The following is an 18,629-nucleotide window of genomic DNA, read 5'->3' on the forward strand; positions in this document are numbered from 1 at the left end:
TTTTGGTATTTTACATTTTTCAGATGTAAGTTCACAATGATCTAACTATTTGATCCCGATAAGAAAAGGTTTAACTGCATTTTTTGCATAATTTAATTATTAATGTCAAATGATTTAGAAATTTAAGTTGTATGAAATTTCGCTATACTTAATTTTATATAAAATTAATTTAAAAGACATCTGTGATCAATGTGCAATTTATTATAAACGCAAGTTTTCGATACACAATTTCACAATTTATGATTGTGCTAACCATGAATGATTCTGTTTTATATGGGGCGAAAACATAGCTAAAAAGGGATCCAACGAAATTGATAGTTGAATAAAAACAGATTTATCTTTGCCATGTATTTGTACGCTACGGTTAAAATGTTTTTTTTTTATTATCTTTCCTTGTGTTTTTGAAAATTAAAATGAAAAAATTAATTAAAATAAACTAAATACAATTAATATATATTTACATTAAAATGTTTATTGTTTTATTTTTACATAAATATTCTTTGCAATAAACTTCAATGAAAACTATGAAAAAAATTCTTTTTGGTGCAGAGGAACCAAAGTTCATTATTTGTTAGCTATTATTGTTTATAAAAATTAAAAAAAAAATTTAAAAAAGGGAGATATATTCATTAAATGAACCTAAAGTACAGTAGTGTTCAATGAAGCCTTACTCGGACGAACGTGTTGCACTCATGGGAAATATATGAGTGCAACACGTTCATCCGAGTAAGGCTTCATTGAACACTACTGTACCTACGAAATAAATATGAAAGATCAAAGTTTTTTGATGGAGAGGAACCAAAGTTAACTATTTGTTAACTAATATTGTTTATAACAGTTTAGATAAATTATTTTATGATTTACTATTTATCTGGAGGTCATATATTATATTAATAATAATAATAATAATAATAATAATAATAATAATAATAATAATAATAATAATAATAATAATAATAATAATAATAATAATAATAATATTATTATTATATTAATTGAAACTGATCTAGAACATATGTAGTAACAAAATAAGAAAATAATCTTTCATTTTTAAAGGAAAGTACACAATTAATTAGTTAACTTTTTGTTTAAAAAAAATTATGAACAATTGAATATTCTCAGGTTTGCTTGGAGGGATATTTTGAGAAGTTATTCTCCTTTTATTTAAAACAAAAAACACTTAAATCGATAAAAAATTGTAGTCTGTAGACATTTTTGAGAAGTAAATTGTAAAAAAATCCCATTTTGCACGTGATTTTTAAAAATTTTGTATAACTCATTAAACGCGTCGGTCCACTCCAAAACTTTTAGGAAAGTTTTTCCAAAGTTTTTAGGAAAGTTTTTCCAAACTTTTTCCAAAGTTAAAAAAATTAATTTGTTTATAAAAAAAAATTTTTTTAAATAAAAAATTGAAAAAAAATTTTTTTTTTACATTTCTTAAAAGTCAAAACACAACTAAAACTTTTATTCTTTGACAAGTTTTTTCTAAACTCAATATTTTCAGACTTAAATACACAAAACCCTAAAGCGATCAATTCTTTTTTTCAAAATGGCGGACGCTAATATGGCGGCTAAAACTAAAAAAATGGCTCACATATGAAACATAGTGCTCAAATTTTTTCAAGTCACTGAAATCGCCTGAAACTCGTTACTCGGCGGATCTTGGGGTCGCTGATTACGAATATGATGCCAGTTTTTAAAAATTCAAAATGGTGGATCTAATATGGAGGACGAGTTATGTAAGAATTAATTGGATTCACCCGAAACTCTCTACTCGGGGGTTCTTGGGGTCGCTGATTACGAATATGATGTCCGTTTTGAAATATTCAAAATGGCGGTTAACAGTTTTGTAAAAAAATTAAATTGTAATAAAAATTGAAAATGGATCGCTATTGGACGGTACATTTTGTACATAACTTTATGTTCCGTGAGTGACATTATTCTCCCAAGTGTCTTTGTGTATTTGACAACTTTATGAAGTTGACGGCGAAAAATTTTTATGTGGCTGACGCCCAGTTATCGGTTAAAGGAAATTTCAGTAGTTTAAGAAATTTTTTTTGTAGGTATGAAGATTAAATAAATTATTATGGAACCTATTTTTCTTCAAAATAGATGTACTGAGCTACAATAAATAATTTTTATAAAAGATAATATCCTATTTTAGCTTGGAGAACACACAGTAAAGTTTCCAGGTGTCGCACACTCAGTGTGCGGTTTAAGGATAGATTCGTACACGAAGAGAAAAAACAAGGCTTTTTTCCGTGACTTCAATTCATGCCATTTTTAGATAGTAGTTTCACCGGATTTCGCGATGAATTTCTTGCGTTTAACGGTTAGGCCACGCCTTAGCCCTTATTGGCCTAAGCTCGTTGCAAGAATCTCACCGGGAAAAACCGTGAGCGTCCTGCATTTGTACTGTGATTAACCCCTTAACTGCCGGCTGGAAAACACTAAATGTGCCCAGAATGCCAAAAATAAAAAATCGTCCAATTTGTCTGAAACTTGTTACACAGGGGTATTCGGGGTCGCTGATTACGAATCTGATGTCGGTATTTCAAAATTCAAAATGGCGGATCCAATATGGCGGACGGCTTTTTAAAAATTAATCAAAATTACCTGAAATATGGCGGACATTCTTTTTTTAAATTTTGTTTTTATCATAAAAGCAGAACAAATTTTATAATTGCCGGTTTCATAGAACAGCTATAAAGAAAGTGCAAAAATTGAAATTCCATTGAAATGTCCAAACGCATTTCACCTTTCCAACAAGTTCATGGGTGAAGTGGATCTCCACGGTATGCCATATTGGATCCGCAATTTTAAATTTTGAAAAACTGACATCGGATTCATCATCATCGACCCCAAAAACCCCCGAATGATAATTTTCAAGCGAATCCAAAATTTTTTTTTAAAATGTCTGCCATATTGAATCCGCCATTTTGGATTTTAAAAAATCATTATCATATTCGTAATCAGCGACACCGACAAACCCCGAGTAACAAATTTCAGGTCGAGCGATCTCTTAGCAATTTAATCAAGATTATTTAGAAAAAAGAAAATCTAAAATCGGTTAAGATTTGTAGACTCTAAGTTATTTTGAACCCTACTTTTAAATTTCAAACCACTGTGTGGCGTAACGACATGCAGCGGCTCAAAAAGTGTTTTATAACTTTAAAACTATTAAACTCCCCGTTTTGATCAAACTATCATTTTAAAGGTGAGTGTTAATTACACTCAACCAAATATATTTTTAATTCTTGTCCTTTTTTTCTGGTCTATAGCATTTCAATTGTCTAGTCGTTTTCAATCCATATAGCACTTCATTAAGGCGACCTAGCCAAGTTTTCTCGTGTCGTTAAATCAATCTTGGTATAAGGATTTTTATTTTTTTGACAAACTATATTTTTCACAAAACCAAACCAATTTTCTAAGACGTTATGGGAATTTGGTCTTATACCGTAAATTTGGATTACAAGTCTAGACACAACAGGGAAATACGGCAAGATATTATTTAGTAAAGAATTTAGAAACTGAGGGCAGAATAATTCATTTTTTCACCTTTTTTTAATGTTTTAATGGATGGTTTATTTGATTTATATAATATATTTCAAGAAAGTAATTCCCAGTAAAAAAAAAAGTATTCAGAATAGAGAAAAAGTATTGGTGGAGACGTTCGGTGAATGCGTTTTCGCGACAAAACCGTATTGGTGGGTCACGGTGAATACATTTCGCTTACCGTGAATACTTTTTTTTTAAACTCTCGATTTAAAGATTTCTAAGCAAAGTTGAGAATATTTATAAAGAGCGTAAGTGATCTGAAGTATAAAAATGACGATTGCGAGAAGGAAATAAGAAATTTTGAGAAAAAACGAAAAATTAAATGTGACAAACCTACAACGTATGATGATGAAAAGGAACATTGACGATACCGACAGAAACTTGAGAAATCCAAGTAAATGTATGTGAAACAGTAAGTTCCGCCGGTAACGTCAAAGTTCCTTTTAATCATCATACGTTGTAGGCACAGAAAAGCATATGGTAATTGATCAACATTTGACAATCTGTTTGTCACATTTAATTTTTCGTTTTTTTTTTAAATTTCTTATTTCCTTCTCGCAATAGTCATTTTTATACTTCAGGTCACTTACGCTCTTTATAAATATTCTCAACTTTGCTTAGGAATCTTTAAATCGAGAGTTTAAAAAAAAGTATTCACGGTAAGCGAAATGTATTCACCGTGACCCACCAATACGGTTTTGTCGCGAAAACGCATTCACCGAACGTCTCCACCAATACTTTTTCTCTATTCTGAATACTTTTTTTTTTACTGGGTTAAAAAAGGGTGACTAGTCCTTTTGTGTTCGCCAACATGATTTATTATTCTGCATTTTCTAATCAATGTCAGCGAATGTTGATAATTCTTTTTCTAAATTATCTGCTTGATCATTAAAATATTTTGTAAAAAAAACTGGTTAAAATAGTCAGCATTTTCTAAATCCGTTGAATGAATAATGCCTGTAATAACATTACATGCATATATTCTTATTTGCGGTCATATGGTGTGATTTTTCGAACGGTTCTCTTTATAAACCAACTAAAATATGTGACGAGCAGATGTGAATCACAGAAATTTTTGATAATTTACTCATATTTTGTTCAAGCAATACAGCCCATACAAATTCTAAATATTGCGTTACTGTCATTTCCTCAAATGACTTTAAAAGACTCGAATTTCCGACATACTAAAGTCAACCTTTATATGACGCAATACTAATGATTTTAACTTATTCAGCCTACGTAATGCATCAACCAAAGTGCTTAGATACATTGTTAGGATACGAAACGTTGTGTACCGTCGAAACAATCTCCATTATCAGTAAAGCTCTGTCTTTTCCTGACCTGACTCTGTTGTAACGCTTCGTAACACCATGGTATAATAATGACGATTTTGATTTTTAGGTGTACTTATTATAGTACCCGTTCTATCTAAATAAGCGATGAAATATTCTTTCTTACTCATTTCAATCACGTATAATAGTACTCTCTCTGTGTACATGAGAACATAAAACGGTAAGACAGACAGTTCCTGAATATAACCTTTTATAAAATTGACTACATATTTTAATCTTTGTTTTAGGAATTTTTATTGGCTCAATGAAATGGTCAATTAAAAACTTGTAAAGTAGGTTCTATTGCATAAGTATTATTGATATGCAAAATATATTTTTATAAAAAATTTTATTACAAACAAAACAGTTACAATTTAAAAAAAAATCACAAAATTGTTGATAAAAATAAAAGTAAGTAATATAAAAAAAATCTTACGTGTGTCGATAGCTGTTGATGTATTGAAAATGACAACATTTTGGTTTTTTTTCAAACAAAAATTGAGGACGTTAGTTGTCCGGCCGTGGAACCTAAAAAAAATAAAGACGCCTTCTAATAAAATGCTGCACAGCAACTATTTTGTAATAAAATTTTTAAAAAATATATATTTTGCATATCAATAATCATACAATAAAACGTACTTTACATATTTTCAATTGACCATTTCATTGAGCATCCAAATCATCTTTGGAAATATTTTCATTTGATATTTTTAGTAAAATTACATCACTTGTCGCATTATTTCTATTGCCCTGCAAAAGAACATATCCAGGAACTTTAGCAACCATTGCAAATTTGAGTACCTTTATAATTCTTTATATTCCAGTATTTTCTGACATAGTTTCAAACTTTTTAATATTTCCCTCTTCTTTTAATGTCAGTTTTTTCAAATATTTCGCTTTCGCAAGTATAATTTATTTCTTCAATCACGGAATTTGATACGTTTGTTTCAGTAATTTTAAATAAATTTGTAGACGACTCCTGTTCAATAAGCGATATATTTCCAGTTACTTTCTAATTGTAAATTTCATTGTCAGTCACATCTTTGGAATTACCAAGTTCGCAAAATTTGTTTTCGTCATCAGATTTTGTTGAAAAGTAAACACTATTCCTCTTTACGAAGAAGTAAATCGACCAATGATGAACTGTCTTCTTAACAAAGGTGTTATTAATTTCTTCTGCAACTGTTGACCACACTTTGCTTTTTGAAGACACAAGAGATTTACCATTTTCTCTGGTGAGAGAAAGTTTTCTCTTCTTAACAGCATTCAAGATTAACTCTTTTGTTAATATCTTGTTCCGTGTCATTATGTAGAAACAAAGAAAAATATAACGAAAAAGCGTAAAAGGAATAATAATACCAACACTGAGAAAAATGGAGTTTGAAAAACTGTGAGTCAATATTGAGAAAATAGGACTCAGTCCAAAAAAAGTGCATTAAATTATTTCCATCAAGGCTGCGTATAGAGTATAGAGAGCCTTAGCTCAAAATTTCACTATAACGAGCCTTGAAAAACAGTCAAAGATTATAAGGAGCCCTGCAGTGTCCTTAGTTAAGAAAGGGAATCAGTACCGAAATGTGAAGCTTTTACAATAAAGAAAGCAATAACGATATCAAGCACGTAACCTGTCAAAATAAATGGCTGACCGACGCGACGCGAGTGTTTCTTTTTATTTGCTTCGACAATTTTATATAACAAAAATAACCAATCATTAAGAAAGAAAAATATGTTAAATGCACTCTCAATATATTCATATTTATTAATTTACAAGTTATATTCTTCCCGCATATTCATACTTACAATTAACAACTAAACGCATCAGAAAATCTTACAATCATACGGGATTGAACCTATACCTAAGAATACAACTAAATATACAAATAATTATAAATCACACGCTTTTACATTAAGCCTCTCGGCTATCATAATCGGTAGGGGAAATTTCTTAGTTAAATGATATCCCTTTTCAATGAAATAAATTAAATCATGCGTATATTTTACTATGTAATTACCGTTAGTATGGATTGCAACAATATTCATAATATTGAATAAATAATATTGCCAACTAGTTTAAATTTCTTTTTTTTGCTTAGGGAATTTTAGAAAATCTGCCTACAGATACCTTGGATTCCGCACTCCAAGGTATGTGGGGTTGGTATGAAAAATAAATAAAACAAAATAAATAAAATGAAAATTGTTTAATAAACTAGCGACCTACTGCCAGCCCCGACCCACTAAAACCCGTAACCCTTCTTTTGAAGCCCTTTACCCACCCTCGGAACTGTCGTAAGACTTTAGCCTTCGAGGGCGGCGCTCCAGCTCTATCGCCTTTGCGACTTTGTTCTTTTTCTGCGGTTCTTCTGCGTCAATAGTTAAAATTTAAAACTATTTCAATGTCAAAGCGGAATTTGCAGCACAGCAATACAGAATCAAATGTTAAAAAAGTGTTAAAAGTTAAATGATAAAATTGTAAATGGATGTAAAAAAAACAGAAGAAAAGTAAATATATATATATATATACAAAACAAACGAATTAAAAGCTGATATAAATTACGCTTTTTGGCGGCCGGCGCTAGGCGCTTGACAATCGGAACCGGTGAGGAATTTAACCGAAGTATTACTCTTCAGGTATTCCTCTTTTTGACGGTCGCTCATCATGTTCGTTTCTTTATGTTTGGTTGCCCTTTAATAGAAAGCCCCGCCACCACAACAAGGTCTACCGAACATATCCATGATGCCAGTCGTGTCTGGCAGCGGACCAACTTCTCCCAGTACATCAAAGAAATCAATCATGTTCGGCAGTGGAGCCACTTCTCCCAACACATCAAAGAAATCAATGATGTTCGGCAGTGGACCCACTTCTGCCCCCTCCAAATTTTCGAAAAAGTCAAAAATGTTTTCTTGCGTCGTATTTCTACTTGATAGAACAATAAATTACCAGAGTTTCAATTTTTTCAAGAAGTTAAAATTTCAACTTGGGACACTACGTGAAATGCCTCATTTATGCGAGAGTTAAAGAAGAGCAAGAACTTGCAATACTTGTTAAAAAAAGAGCACTGTCAACCACGATAAATTTGAAAATAGTTCTTATATACACTACCGTCCATGAGTATCAGGACGATTACATTCGACTCTATGAAAAAACATGCCATCACTTTTTCAATCATATCTCGTAAATAAAAGGACATACAAAAAAAACTTAAATGCGGTTAGAAAGCTGATTAAATATTGCGAAATAAGCCGTCTTTGAAGTCATTTCGTTAACTATTTTTTAAATTGTAGAGTGAGAAAGAAATAAAAAAATTATCAAATTTTCTCATTTTTGGCTCTTGACTTCAACTTTTTCAAAAATCTTGAAAAATGTAGATAAAATTTTTCTAAACACACAGAAATTTTTTTTTAGAATTTCAGCTTTAAAATAAGCCTTCGAAAATTAAAAAAGGTTAATCCGTCTTCGACATATCATTAAAAATGTAACGCGGTGTTTCGACCGATTGGTGCCTTGAAATTCAACTGTGACGACTCGACCCTGGATTCACGTGGCTGCGAATGGGAGAGAAAGCGCAGGGACGAATTTATGCTGGAGAATAATAAATAATAATGTTTAACGAGTAATATAAAGAAACTCGAAAGTTCATCGTTTCCCCGCATGAATTCGTCCCTGCTTTCTCTCTTATTCGCTGCCGCGCGAAGCCAGAGTCAATTCGTCACAGTTGAATTTTAATGCACTAATCGGTCGAAACACGTCTCCGTTTTCTTTATCGAAAACGGATTAACCTTTTTTAATTTTCAAAAGCTTATTTTAAAGATGAAATTCTAACGAAGATTTCTGTGTTTTTAGAAAAATTTTATCTAGATTTTTGAAAAAGTTGAATTCAAGAGCCAAAAATGAGAAAATTTGATAATTTTTTTTATTTCTTTCTCACTATACAACTTAAAAAATAGTTAACGAAATGACTTTAAAGACGGCTTATTTTACGCAAAATTTAATCAGCTTTCTAACCGTATTTAAGTTTTTTTGTATGTCCTTTTATTTACGAGATATGATTGAAAAAGTGATGGCATGTTTTTTCCTAGAGTCGAATGTAATCGTCCTGATACTTGTGGACAGTAGTGTAGATTGCAATTCTTCAAGTCACCAACAACATGCAAACGGAGAATCCTGTGAAGCAAAAAATACTGTGGTAAATTATTCTACTTTGATTCAGAAATTGCGGGAACTGCAGGAGCAATTTTAAAATGATGTTGCGTATAATCCCTATTGAAAATCCCCATATGGAAAACAACATGGGAAACCACATGGGATCCTATGTCAAAAACCATGTAAAACCCTACTTCCATGAAGGAAACCACGTGGTTTACCATGTGGTTTCCCATGTCAAACCATATGGGAAATTGAGACAGGATTTTAGTTAGGAATAGACATGGGGAATTTGAACAGTTCATCTATGCATAAAACCATATCAAATCCCACATGTTTTTCCCATGTCAAATCCTAAACCAAATCCCATGTGAAAAACATTATCATTTATTTATAATTATTTTCCCAAGTCAATCCCCAAGTGAAAAACAGTATCATTTATTTATAATGATTTTCCCATGTCAAATCCTAAACCAAATCCCATGTGAAAAACATTATCCGCCTTATTGAATATCCCTACATGGGAATCCACTTGGAATTTTACAAGGGATTTCACATAGGATTTTATATGGGAATTGACATAGGATTTCATGCAAGATTTCACCTAGGATTTAATGAGACATCACATAGTATTTTATTAAAGATCCAATGAAGAAATTTTCAAAGGATTAAAAATTATTTAATAAAAAATTAAATAATATATAGTATTAGTGTTACAAGTCATCAAAAAAGTAAAAAAACGATAATTTGAAACACGTCCTCTCTGCTACAGGTTCTCAGCTTTTATATACTTCCAGAATCGTCTTAACAGCGAGAGAAGTCACTTTCGCCACCTAGCGGTGAAAGTATAGGAGCGACAGTAATCTTTAACATTACTAAGGAAACCATGTGGAATACCACGTAGGATTCCATGTGGTTTCCTACGTGGGGATTTACATGGGATTTTACTTAGGAATTCATTTGGGAATTTATTTCTACTTAAATTCCTAAGTAAAATCCCATGTAAATCCCCACGTAGGAAACCACATGGAATCTTACGTGGTATTCCACATGGTTTCCTTAGTAATGTTAAAGATTACTGTCGCTCCTATACTTTCACCGCTAGGTGGCGAAAGTGACTTCTCTCGCTGTTGAGACGATTCTGGAAGTATATAAAAGCTGAGAACCTGTAGCAGAGAGGACGTGTTTCAAATTATCGTTTTTTTACTTTTTTGATGACTTGCAACACTAATACTATATATTATTTAATTTTTTATTAAATAATTTTTAATCCTTTGAAAATTTCTTCATTGGATCTTTAATAAAATACTATGTGATGTCTCATTAAATCCTAGGTGAAATTTTGCATGAAATCCTATGTCAATTCCCTTATAAAATCCTATGTGAAATCCCTTGTAAAATTCCAAGTGGATTCCCATGTAGGGATATTCAATAAGGCGGATAATGTTTTTCACATGGGATTTGGTTTAGGATTTGACATGGGAAAATAATTATAAATAAATGATACTGTTTTTCACTTGGGGATTGACTTGGGAAAATAATTACACAGATCAACAAAAAAAGACTAACATTTTTTTATGAGATATAGGAATGGTTTCCGATGTACTTTTGGACGCTGAACACGATCCCGACTTCCAAAATTGCCCATCACGTCAGGATTTTGAGAAAAGTGGGGGTAAAGACCCCAAAAACGCTTTTTTAAGGATTTTCAACATTTTTTTTTCTCTTTAACCTGACGTGCTAGAGACTTCCACAAGGTCTTAAATTAAAGCTTGTAATGTGCACTACAAGACCCATATCCATAAAATAAAAAAAAATTAAGATTTTTTTTAAAAAATGGGGTTGAAGACACTAAAAAATGTGTGTTTTTGGATTGCTTTAATAGACTTCTTGCAATTGCTTGGATTCGATTGAAAATGGTTACTTAGGGTTTTTGGGGTCGCTGATTACAAATCCGATATTAGTTTTCAAACATTCAAAATGGCGAATTCGTAATCAGCGATCCCAAAAACCCTGAAGTAACAAACTTTTAAGCGAATCCAAGAAATTCTTAATTTTTATATCTGCCATCTTGGTTCCGACATTTTAAATTTTTAAAAACTAACTTTGGATTCGTAATCTACGACTCCAAAAACCCCGAGTAACAAATTTTAAGCGAATTCAAGCAATAGCATGAAGTCTATTAAAGCAATCGAAAAACCCACCTTTTTGGTGCCTTCAACCCCATTTTTTAAAAAAACTTCTAATTTTTTTTTAATTTATTGATATGGGTCTTCTAGTGCACATTACAAGCTTTAATTTAAGACCTTGTGGAAGTCTCTAGCATGTCAGGTTGAAGAGAAAAAAAATGTTGAAAATCCTCAAAAAAGCGTTTTTGGGGTCTTTACCCCCACTTTTCTCAAAATCCTGACGTGATGGGCAATTTTGGAAGTCGGGATCGTGTTCAGCGTCCAAAAATACATCGGAAACCATTCCGATATCTCATAAAAAAAAGTTAGTCTTTTTTTGTTGACCTGTGTTATAAATAAATGATACTGTTTTTCACATGGGATTCGGTTTAGGATTTGACTGGGAAAAACATGTGGGATTTGATATGGTTTTATGCATAGATGAACTGTTCAAATTCCTCATGTCTATTCCTAACTAAAATCCTGTCTCAATTTCCTATATGGTTTGACATGGGAAACAACATGGTAAACCACGTGGTTTCCTTCATGGAAGTAGGGTTTTACATGGTTTTTGACATAGGATCCCATGTGGTTTCCCATATGGTTTCCCATATGGGGATTTTCAATAGGGATAGTAACAACATTAAAGGGTACATACAACATTTCGGATTTCATCCATTTGAGATAATAATGTTTTCATTCATGCAAATAAATTACATTTTAAAATCAAGTAAAATAAGAACAGTTGTTTGTTACTTTTCAAATAAGAATTTCATTACAAAAGATTCACTTCTCGATGAAGATGTTCCTAAACATTAATCAAAAAATGGATTGCAATAAAATAAACAAGTTTCGAGTAATTTTGCCTAAAGAAGAGGATAACATTTTAAAGTTTTAAAAGTTATAAATAAAGAAAATGTTTCCTTTGTCGTCTATCCCAGTAAAAAAAAAAGTATTCAGAATAGAGAAAAAGTATTGGTGGAGACGTTCGGTGAATGCGTTTTCGCGACAAAACCGTATTGGTGGGTTACGGTGAATACATTTTGCTTACCGTGAATACTTTTTCTTTAAACTCTCGATTTCAAGATTCCTAAGCAAAGTTGAGAATATTTATAAAGAGCGTAAGTGACCTGAAGTATAAAAATGACGATTGCGAGAAGGAAATAAGAAATTTTGAGAAAAAACGAAAAATTAAATGTGACAAACCTACAACGTATGATGATGAAAAGGAACTTTGGCGATACCGACAGAAACTTGAGAAATCCAAGTAAATGTATGTGAAACAGTAAGTTCCGTCGGTAACGTCAAAGTTCCTTTTAATCATCATACGTTGTAGGCACAGAAAAGCATATGGTAATTGATCAACATTTGACAATCTGTTTGTCATATTTAATTTTTCGTTTTTTCTCAAAATTTCTTATTTCCTTCTCGCAATCGTCATTTTTATACTTCAGGTCACTTACGCTCTTTATAAATATTCTCAACTTTGCTTAGGAATCTTGAAATCGAGAGTTTAAAGAAAAAGTATTCACGGTAAGCAAAATGTATTTACCGTAACCCACCAATACGGTTTTGTCGCGAAAACGCATTCACCGAACGTCTCCACCAATACTTTTTCTCTATTCTGAATACTTTTCTTTTTACTGGGATGCTAACACTGAGAAGGACTGTTAGAACCTATAGTCCAGCACATCAAGGTTGCAATGTAAATTATAAATATTTGCATAATGTTCCCATATTTTTTACAACTTGTCAGGATATGATGTACATTTTATTATTAAAGCTTTAGCAACGTTTTTTGAGGGTTAAATCAAACTGTTACCAATAAACAAAGAAAAGTACATTTTATTTTCAAAATATGTAAAGGGTACAAAAGGGCACGGAAACGTCTTTGTTTTAGAAACGTTCCTGAAACGTTTTAGAACGTTTCATCTGCCGTACAAAGTAAAAAGAATTTAAGTGACATTTCAGTCGAACAAAGAAAATCAAGAAAAACCGTTTTAGCTTAGAACTTCAGTATATAATAAAAATCTAAATGATACAAGATGACTTCTTAGGTAAAACCGGTGTGCTGAATCATATTACGCAAAGAAACTCTGATTTGTATTTCGAGACTGACGTTCTACTACTTGCCGATATTTTTGAAAATTTTATAAAAACATATTTTACAACTTATAACTTAGACGCGTTACATTACTAAACTGCCCCGGGACTGGCATTTGAAGCTATGCTCAAGTACACAGACATAAAACTTGATTTGTTGACAGATGTAGAAATGTTGCTTTTTATTGAAATGGGAATAACATTGTGTTACAAAAAAATGGTCATGTCGTGTTTATTTAAAATTTTCCAGTGTTTATTGAAAGTTTGGGTGTCACTGAACAAGAATATACAAGAAAATTTTTTTTCATTCGGTCATTTCCAAAAAAAAGAGATTAAAGTGTCAAAAAACCACATTTTTAGCACTTTTTGAGGCAGCGTAACAAGAAAAACCTTCAACTTTAAGGATCCGAAATGAATAGTACTTAAATAATCACTGGAAACCTCCTTAATCAAGCAGTCGCTGCCTGAAATTGTCAAAAAAGCTAGAATAGGAAGCACTTGGTAAAAATCGATTTCCTTAACCGGATTCGCTTTCAACTTGTTAGTTGAGGTTTTTTGAGGTTGCTATTGACAAACTGGAACTTAGATTTAAAGAATTCAAAACGGCGGATTTAAAATGACGTTAAAAATGTTCAAAAATTGAGTAAATTCGACATTTTAAATCCGCCATTTTGAATATTTAAAATTTAAGTTCCAGTTCGTCAAAAGCAATCTCAAAAAACCTCAAGTAACAAGTTGCAAGCGGACGACTTTTTTAAAAATTGATCCAAATTACCTGAAATTTGTTACTCGGGGGTTTTTAGGGTCGCTGATTACGAATATCATATCGGTTTTTCAAAATTCAAAATGGCGGACATTTTTTAAAAAAATTAAGATTCGCTTGAAAATTAGCACTCGGGGGTTTTCGGGGTTGCTGATGACGAATCCGATGTCAGTTTTTAAAAATTCAAAATGACAAATCGAATATGGCGGACATTTTAAGAAAAAAATTTGTATTTGCTTGAAAATTATCACTCGGGGGTTTTGGGGACGCTGATTACGAATTTGATGTCAGTTGTTAAAAATTCAAAATGGTGGATCCAATATGGCGCACATTTAAAAAAAATTGGATTCGCTTGAAACTTGTCACTCGAGGGTTTTTGGGGTCGCTGATAACGAATCCGATGTCAGTTTTTCAAAATTCAAAATGCCGGATCCAATATGGCATACCGTGGAGATCCACTTCACCCATGAACTTATTGGAAAGGTGAAAATGCGTTAGGACATTTTAATGGAATTTCAATTTTTGCTCTCTTTATAGCTGTTCTATGAAACCGGCATTTGTAAAATTTGTTATGCTTTTATGATAAATACACAATTTTTTTTTAAAAATGTCCGCCATATTGGATCCGACATTTTGAATCTTAAAAAACAGTCATCGGAATCGTCATCAGCGACCCTGAAAACCCCCGAGTGACAAGTTCTAAGCGAATCCAAATTAAAAAAAAATGTCCGGCATATTGGATCCGTAATTTTTAATTTTTAAAAACTGACATCGGATTCGTCATCAGGGACCCCCATAACCCCCGAGTGATAATTTTCAAGCGAATCCAAATTTTTTTTTTTAAATGGCCGCCATATTAGATAAGCCATTTTGAATGTTGAAAAACTCAAATCAGATTCGTAGCCAGGGACCCCGAAAACCTCCGAGTAACAAATTTCAGGTAATTTAGATCAATTTTTAAAAATTCGTCCGCCATATTGGATCCGCCATTTTGAATTTTAAAAAACCGACATCAGATTCGTAATCAGCGACCCCGAAAACCCCTGAGTAACAAGTTTCATACAAATTGGACGATTTTTTATTTTTGTCATTCTGGGCACATTTAGTGTTTTTCAACCGGCAGTTAAGATATAAGGGGTTAAGGAGGTTTTCAGTGATTATTTAAGTAGGGGAGAGGTACGCACGTTAAGACGGGTTCTGTTTTTCAGTAATATTTTTAAACAAACAAAATTTAGACTCAATACGGTTTGTGTATAACCAGTGAATCCGGAATTAGTCCGATGTTAGTCTGATAATACGCAACTTGCAAATGTGAAATTAGTCCGATTAAGTCCGGAATTAATCTGGTTATGGACATGTTTTTGTCATACGAAATTATAATTATAGTTTGAATTTATCTGTCTGTGAATTGTATATATTTAAAAATTCCATATTATTATAAGACTTATTTTCGGACTGGGGTGTTTTGATAGGATAATATTCGGATTGCCGCTGACTATTACCAGATTCTTTGCATACAGATTTTGGATTGTTCCATACTTGTTTTGGATGAAATCTTTTAACTTTACCTATTTCTAAAAATTCACGTTCGAATGCTTTTAATATTCAATTACAATAATCTAAAATCTTAACTGAAATCCATTTTTAACCCTTAAACCGCACCCTGGGTGTGCGACACCCATATTCTAGCTTTTTACTCTAATATTTCGGTTAAATTCGTAAAAATTGAACATGTGTTGATATTGGACGGTACATTTTATACTTAAATTTATGTTTCGTGAGTGACATTAGTCTGCCAAGTGTCTTTGTGTATTTGATAACTTTATGAAGTTGTCGGCGAAAAATTTCTGCTTGTCTGACACCCAGTTTTTGGTTTAAGGTAATTTCAGTAGTTTTAAAAAACTCTTTTTTAATTATTAAAATTAAATAAATCATTACAAAACCTATTTTCCTTCAAAATAGATGTACTGAGCTATATAAGATAATTTTTCCAAAAGATAATATCTTATTCCAGCTTGGAGAACACACTTAAAAGTCCCTGGGTATCGCACACCCAGTGTGCGGTTTAAGGATGGATTCGGCAGTGTGCGGTTTAAGGGTTAAATGAATTTTTATTAGAAAAGTCTACTAGAATTTAATTATTTAAATAAAAATAGTACAGTGTGTACCAAGGAGGCAAAACAAGCCTTTTTAACGCCGAGCGAAATTTTACGATACTCGCACAACTGTTTCGCGAACGACATTCGCGAAGTAGTTGTGCTTAGGCCTTAAGTCCACCATAAAGGAGGATAAAAATGCTTGCACACTTCCAAATTTTTGGGAGAGCACTGAATTTTCACGATCGTGAAAATTCACGTCACGAAATATGATTGGCTCTACTAAAAGCTGCGTGAAAATGAACTTTTGTCAAAGCCAATCATATTTAGTAACGTGAATTTTCACGACTTCGCTCGCCAAAAAATCTGAAAATGTGCAGCGCCTTAAGGAGACCTCACGCGGTTTAAAAGCCAGCCCACGATTGGGGGAATATAAATCTAATGTACACCCAATAACATATATGCTTTCCTTCCGGTTTGGACAACTTTTTTGAAAGTGGTGTATCATCTATAAGAATGTTTTAAGACTTCTTCTTCTTCTTCTTTGATGACTTTAAGGCGCTTGCACACTTCCAAATTTTTAGACGAGCAGCGAATTTTCACGACCTTGAAATGCACATTACTAAATATGATTGGCTCTGACAAAGTACATTTTCACGCAGCTTTTTGTAGAGCCAATCATATTTAGTAATATGAGTTTCAAGGCCATGAAAATTCGCTGCTCGCCCAAAATTTTGGAAGTGTGCAAGCGCCTTTAGGCTGTGCCAACTGTCAGAAAGAACTATAATGTTTTAAGACTATGAAGTATGATAAATGAGATACGCCATAGACTTAAAACATTCATACAGAAGGCACACCACTTTTCAAAAAGTTGTCCAAACCGGAAGGAAAGCATATATGATATTGGGTGTATTTTTGTCGAAAGTCTCCTTTCTAACATTTGCTTCTCTTTGGTGAAAATAGTAAACTATTCTCCTACTGTTTTGGAGTTTTAAACTTTAGGGTACATTTATACGACGGTCGGTAGAAAAAAAATTTACCGAAAAAGTCAAAATCGCGTTCACACTTCGCTTTTCCGATAAAATGGAAAAACTGTTTCTAGCGGGAATTTAAAAATTTATATTTTATTAAAATGAATTAACACTGTTTCAGTAAGAAAATAGTTATTTTTATTAGATGAATATTGTTCTTTAATGATTTACAATAGGAAGATGAATTTTCTTGATAAATAACCATGTAAATAAATATTAATTAATTTTTGTTTTGACAAGTTGTAAGCAACGTCATACCTGTTGTTGATGCGGAATTTTGTGTGAAAAAAATTTCATTATGAACGTTACTAATCTAAATTAAACAAAACCAAATAAAGATTTATTAGGGATTTAAATTATCAAACAATAAATTACAACTGCATATTATGTTTACAAAAAATTTACTTGCTTTATGTTGAAGGGTTGTCATACATTTATAGGTTATGTACACAATTACATCTACTACTTTTCGAAAAATAACTTATACTTATATATACAAATAATAAAATGCATATTAAATATCCCCATTAAACATTTTTATTTAAATTATATAAATATTAATTAATAATTTATCATTATACTTACAATTTCACACAAAATTCCGCATCAACAACAGCTGTGACGTTGCTTACAACTTTTCAAAACAAAAATTAATTAATATTTATTTACATGGTTATTTATGAAGAAAATTCATCTTCTTATTGTAAATCATTAAAAAACAATATTCATCTAATAAAAACTTGATTTTTCTTACTTAAAACAGTGTTAATTCATTTTAATAAAATATAAATTTTTAAATTCCCGCTAGAAACAGTTTTTCCATTATATCGGAAAAGCGAAGTGTGAACGCGATTTTGACTTTTTCGGTAAATTTTTTTTCTACCGACCGTCGTATAAATGTACCCTTACCCAGCAATTTCTAAATGCCAGAAATGTGAAAATTATAAGATAACTAAAATAAATAAGTGAAATAAGTGATGTAAATAAATATTGAAATTAATATATTATTGTCAAATTTATTTATTGACAATAAGTTTAAAGAATTATAAATTTAAAACTGCTCCCTAAGTATTTGTGTAAAAACATATTATTTCATAGTTTTGTAATAAATAAAAATGAATTTCATAAATGTGTCACTCTCTGAAGAAAGGTACCTAAGAAGCACCTTACTGACACGGCAATAGGATTGCAGCATGAAAAGTGTGGTGAGAGTTGACTGACGCCGCTACGTGGCGCTGATGCTAAATGAGTCTCGAGTTTTCAAAAATGTATGAGAAACTTATTAAAATGTAATTATTATTTTTACATTAAATTGTAAAAATATTGCATTTTATTTTTTATAAAAGCTTAATTTATATAAAATTAAAATTTTAAAGTTTTCATATTTGAAATTATTAATATTAAGAAATATATCAAATTAAGGTACGTAGGTTTAAGG

The sequence above is a fragment of the Leptopilina heterotoma genome, unplaced genomic scaffold (assembly GCF_015476425.1).
Source record: "Leptopilina heterotoma isolate Lh14 unplaced genomic scaffold, ASM1547642v1 Lhet_184, whole genome shotgun sequence".
NCBI lineage: Eukaryota > Metazoa > Arthropoda > Insecta > Hymenoptera > Figitidae > Leptopilina > Leptopilina heterotoma.